Genomic DNA, 6000 nt, shown 5'->3' with positions numbered 1-6000 from the left:
CTTTTCTGAATAGGAAAGTACACACTTCCAAAGCTGGCACTCTCTGGGGTTTTTAAGGGACATTGTTTTTATTGGTTCCCTTTTATTTCTTCCACCCCGCTGTGTTTTAATGCTATAGTGACTTCTGTGTATACAACTCTCATATTGAAATGTCGGCTGCAGATATATGCAATATTAAAGAGCGCTTATGAATTTTTGACATCTAATTAGTCGCTACCCAGTTAACATGTCAGGACTCAGAGGGATTAGGGAGGCAGCCCTTTCTGAATAAGTTACAGTGAGGCTCCTGTCCTTTTCATGTATTATTCTTTAATGTAGGTGGTGATTATTTGGCTGTGATTAATTGATGAAGCCCATTGGTCTGGCAAGTGGTGCCGAATTCACCATTCCTCACTTTTATTTCTCTCAGTAGGGTTCTGCCACTTAATCGGAAGGACTTGCTTCCTTCCAGGCAATCTCTCTGTGCAGCATTCTGGGGCAGAGGGACTTTTCCTGGGTGACCCACTCAGACCCTTTCACAGCTCTTGACTCCCTGGTCAGCAGTGGGCTTTGAATCCTGCCTTCTTGGACAAGTCCTGTGCCCTGTGGCCCCTGGCCAGGCATGTCTGAAATGCTGCGGCACCCCCTATACAAAGGCTTCCTGTTGCTCCCCTTTTCTCTCATATCTGATTTTCGAGCCTTGTTTTCTGGTACCTTTAACACCTGTAGCTCCTGGCCTGGCTCAGTTTACTTCTAGGTTCAGCTGCCTGCCAAGACGCCAGGTGACACTCGGGGCTCTCCAAGGCCACTCCTGCCATTGTCTCCAGCTGGGGGGCCCAAGAAACCACACACGTGAGATGCACAGTCTGATATGGCCAGCTCTGCCCCTCTGGGTAAGTGATACCAAGCTCTAAAAAAAGGCAACAATGAGAAGCGGATGTTGGGGAGGGGGACCTGCTGGCTGTTTCTTTTGGGCACTGCCCCATGGGTGTCAGACACCCTGCTGTGTGCAAGCAGTTTCCACTTCCTAGGAACTCTATGCCCATGCAGTCTTCCCAGAAGCCCCTGTCCCAGCTCCCTGGGCTCCCACGGAGGAATCATCTCTGGAAGTGGGTTCCTGGGAATGTCAGATCTGATCGTCTTGGATTTGAAGCTGGGCATGATTTTTAACATTGAGATAAAGCAAGCAGGGAAATGGTTTGTGAGTACAGCTCTGTGTTTATGCACAGGGCAAGGGAGGGGTTTTCTGCTTCACTGCATGACTCCCCTTCCATACCCCCACATGCGCACGCAGGCACACACATGTATACACACAGGTGCATGCATCTATGCACACAGACCCACACATATACACACACAGGCCCACACACACCCATAGATAGACACACACACTCCCATATACATGTGCAGGTGCACACACCCATGCACACACAGGCACACACAGGTACACACACAGACACACACTCTCTCTCCCACAGCTTTCTAAACAAAGGCTCTGCCCTCAGACTTTCCTACCCTGGCCTCCTGGTTTTATGAACAAATAATTCGGTGTTTTTGCAAAGCAGAATCCCCCCACCACCATTATAAACTCCCACCATTCAAATCTATAATTGGGGGACTAACAGAGCTGTGGCTGACTTATCTTTTTAAATGCACCGACCCTGGACGAGCCATCCTAAAAATGTGTAATTATAAATAAACCTTCACCTATGTCAGCTGGCGGGGTTTTTAATTACTGCACTTGATGTCAATCAAGGCCAGCTCTGGGTGTGCATGTTAGGGGGTAATTTCAGAGGAATTTTGCGGACATAAGCTGTTCGCCTTATTCTATTATCTGCATTTAAAAGGGGAGGGGAGGAGATAAGGCGACAGCCAGGAGGGGAGAGAGAAAGAGCAGCTCATGGAAAGAAAATGGTGGGGGAGGCGTTTTACCCAGGCTGCAGCATCCTGCCTGGGCTGGGAAGGGCAGATACTGGACATCTCTCCTAACCCAGGGCCCCATACTGCTGACCCCCTCTTTGTCTCCCAATCCTTTCTTGCAGGAAGATCAGGAGGGAGCTGGGAGTGAGGTGTATATTTGCTGATGGAAGGGGGTGGGGGGGATCCCTGCTAATCACGTGGGGACAAGGCAGGGATGGGGGTGGGGGTAGGACAAGGCGGGGAAGGAGAAGATCAGGAGGAGCAAGAAGTGGGGCGGGGAGGGGGCGCTAAAAGGAAAAAAATCAATTGATGCATATTCACTTTCTCCTCCACTGCGGATTCTATCCGAAGGAAACACTGAACTTTGTAGTGTTAGCAGCAGCTGAAATTTAGAATTATTGTTTCCTTCTAACAGAAGACTCATTTTCCACGGCCGCATTTGCAGCATAATAAGCTTTTTGTTATTTTTTCAATTAGAGTCAATTGACCTAACAAAATGCTTGGCAATTAAGTGATTTTTGTAATGGTCCGGGGGTAATTTAGTCGAGCTTGTCAGCTGTGTTTCATGAAGCCAGGCTGTCTTTTTTTTTCCCCCACTGCCTCTCTCTCTCTCCCTCTCTCTCCCTCTCTCTCTCTCTCTTGAGCATAATGGCTCATAATTTCGAAATCTTTTCCTTCTGTTTCCCTCACAATAATTCGCAATTACAGGAAGTTGTTGGAGGTGATTTTTTTTTCTACCTTGCCTTTTGAGTCAGTAATTTTAAATAAAATGTACATACTTATAAAAAGGCAGCTATTACTGAAATCACTTTTTGTGTAAACTCAATTATTTCATGAATAGTGACACCAGCTTATACTGGGTCCCACTTCTGAAGGCTGAGGCATTATTATCTTCAGGGTAAAAAGGTTGGAACATTCAGAACACTCTTTCCAAATCAAACCAGCATTCAGTAAGGTAAACACGACTTCAGGAGAGCAGGAGGCTGCGCGGTTACCTGGCCATGAAAAATGGCAACCTCCGGGCAGCCCTCATCTCTGTTTCCTCCCCTGGGCAAGGACTGGACTTTCGCTTCTCATCCTCTGATTTATGAGGAAATTCCTCATTTGCCTAATTGATTCATTTTCTTAAGACGACATCTGGAGTTACATTTTCTTTTAAAAGGCTGCAGTTAGAGCTGATGACTGGCTCAGATGTTCCTTCATTGTATTACTATCTGTTTATACCTATCTTAAAAATATACAATATTCTGCATGTATCTGCATACTTGCATACATACAGAAATAGCAGAAAGCCACGTGCCTTTGTTTTTCAGACACATTAGCCTAGGAGGTAATGTGAGTCGTTATCAAGATTCATCTTCAACCTTTAGGAGGCTCATGCACATTTTCGCATTGCCTTATGTGTTTGAAAATGATCTCTGCCTTCTACTCCTGAGTTACAATCCCTTGTTGACTTTAGTTGCCTCCATTGTGAAAAACAACTTTGCAGCAGCCGACTTCGTTCCTTGGTAAAAATATCCCCAGTAGGGGGCAGTAGAAGAGCAAGCCAGCGGAACCCCATTTTGGTTGGCCCTTTAACAGGGCCAGGACTTCCCCGCTCCGGGAGACCCATCCCCTCTTGGCTCCCGTTGGAACGCAGAGTTGGAAAGATCCATTAGTACAGAACACTGGTTTTGAACTGGTCTCCCAATTCTGTCTGGATAACATCTAATCAAATGCTCCTCCCTCTCCTTTTAGGTTTTATATCTTTTCAAAGGGGTTCATTGAAAGCTGTGGCTGTTGTCAGCTGGGTGCTGGGAGCACTGGACAAATTTCCTGCCTAGGTTGTGTAGACAACGTGGGGAATGGGAGACCCCTGGGATCCTGATGGTCTTGTCAGGCCTAATGAGACAAATGTCCAGTGCCATCGGACCTGTGCTGATGCAGTTACTTGCCATGTGAATTTGACAACCAAAATTCTTCCTACATTTCAATTCCCCCAAGTCTAAAATGAGGAGGTTGAGCTTGGTACCATCTCAGAACTCTTCCAGCTATAAATTGCAAACCAATCAGGTATTAAAGAATTCACTCATCCACTCTTTACGAGATGCACTCTGATCTGCAGAAGACATTCCTGTGTGTAACAGAGTTATCATATTCTTGGGTTTGATTTGTTCTTTTTTAAAATATGGAATTTTTGTTAATTCCAAATGGTTTTCTTTATTCTTTTTGTTGTTGTACAATTTACCCTCAACCAAAGAAAGAATAAAGATATTTTGGAGAGTTAAATTTATTTCATAGCTGTAAATAGGTATGTGATTTCCACAGTGACTGACATCTCACCTCTATTTTGAGCTATTTGGAAATCTTTACCTGTTTCCCCAGTGGTCATGGACAGCCTTGGGCTTGACTAGGTTTAGATTCTCAGACACTGTGGTTTGGCCTGGGCTAGGGCTGGGCCCAGCGTCTCAGAGCTTTGATTAATCCACTGCACCTCTCATTTTCCTGACTATAAAAGAGAAGCTACAGTTCTGAATAAGCATCTTGCAGAAGAAAGAAGCCAAAGCAGAAAGTATTAAACTTTCATCCAGCACCATAGGAGAGATGTAGTTATTAAATTTCAGCTGCTTATCAAACTGATATGAAAGTCATTTTGCATGATTGCTTTGCATCCTCAAATCTTCTGCTTTTATTTGCAATGCATCTCCGTGCTTTCTTATTAGAAAAATACTCAAAGGATAAAAAAGCTGATAATATTATTCGGTTTTGACAATTAGGTAGAAAAAGCATTCAAAGAAGTGCTTTTTTATTGCAGCTGGTAATACTATTGGAGGTCCTCCTGATAGCAGTCTATACTGATGCTACCCAAGGTGACACTGGTTTTATCTTTTAATTGCCATGTACTGGTTATACTGGATCTGGGCAGGGGAGGCTATTTATAATCTTTGCATTGGGACATAGGACACTAGCTTATGTGACAGGTTGAGCTTATCCTGAACCTCTTGCATTTGCTCACTCTTGATTTTATGTCGTGTCCACTGCTCTCACTTGCATTGGGCCTAGGAAGAGGACCTTTGCTGGCTATTTAACACACCTTTATTGAATATTTACTGTGTGCTGGGAAATGCCTTAAGGACCAGAGATGTAGCTTCAAGCCGTAGACCATCTACAATTGAATTTTATCTCCCCTTTTCAATTAAATCATCAGAGTTCACTTTTAAATTATATGCACATATAAAATTCTAAATTATGTATACATGTATGCACATAAAGACATATGACTTTTTGCATCATGTCACTATCTTTTTGTGGTCCAGAGAATGCAAAAATGATTATTTTGACTTATTAGCCAGTTCTATAGACCTTATTTTACTTTAGCCTTTTAAATAGCTCTATGAGGTAGAGACACATTTTCTTTTGACAACAGAGGAAAGTGAAGCTTGGAGAGGTAAAGAGACTTGTTAAGGATAATACAGGTGGTATATGACATCTGTGTGATTCAAGTCAGGTCTGTGAGACTATGAAACAGTGCTATCTTTTGACCTTAGCTTACTGCCAGCATCTCCATCAGCATCTCTCACTAACAGCCGTCAATGCCCTTTATTTCTATGTGTTCAGATTCTGGCAAGGTAGGGAGAGACCTTAGCACAACTGGCATCATCACCCAGTAATAGACATGAGCACCAGGGCTTTGGGAGTTGAGACAGAGGAGTAGGAGCCCCATGCACCAAGGTCTCTAAGCATCACACTTTCTGCTTTTTGCAGGAAATGACATTACTTACAGCAACCATTAGACTGAAACTGACAACAAGGGAGATGCAGCCACTGAAATCTAATTCTGGAGAGCTAAAGGAACCCTTGTTGGAAGAGGGAAGTGGTAGCTGTGCCCCACGGAAATAGCTCAAACTGAAAGTCAAGGAAGACTCTAATTAATTTAACAATAGTTTGTTGAGGTCCCACCATGAGCCAGACATGGTTCTTGGTGCTTGGGATATCAGTGCAACACATGAAGACAAAGATGCTTGCAACAGTGGAACCTACGTTGTGACTGGGGAGTCAGACTAAACAGCAAGCCACAGCACAACATGTCAGAAGCCAGTGTGCTTTGGAAAAAATAAAAGT

At 44.0% G+C, this 6000-nt stretch overlaps 1 long non-coding RNA gene across 1 annotated transcript in view; it reads left to right on the top strand.

Annotated features, from left to right (window-relative positions):
• Positions 1–705: 705 nt before the first annotated feature.
• Positions 706–6000, top strand: part of LOC117071420 — a 29091-nt gene continuing 23796 nt past the window's right edge. Inside the window, exon 1 of the long non-coding RNA XR_004432289.1 lies at positions 706–872. This is a non-coding gene — a long non-coding RNA (uncharacterized LOC117071420). The remainder of the gene's footprint in view (positions 873–6000) is intronic.

This window comes from Trachypithecus francoisi, unplaced genomic scaffold (genome assembly GCF_009764315.1).
Source record: "Trachypithecus francoisi isolate TF-2019V2 unplaced genomic scaffold, Tfra_2.0 Lachesis_group3, whole genome shotgun sequence".
Classification (NCBI taxonomy): domain Eukaryota; kingdom Metazoa; phylum Chordata; class Mammalia; order Primates; family Cercopithecidae; genus Trachypithecus; species Trachypithecus francoisi.
Note: the sequence above shows the minus strand (reverse complement) of the source record. Positions and strands in the feature narration are given on the sequence as shown.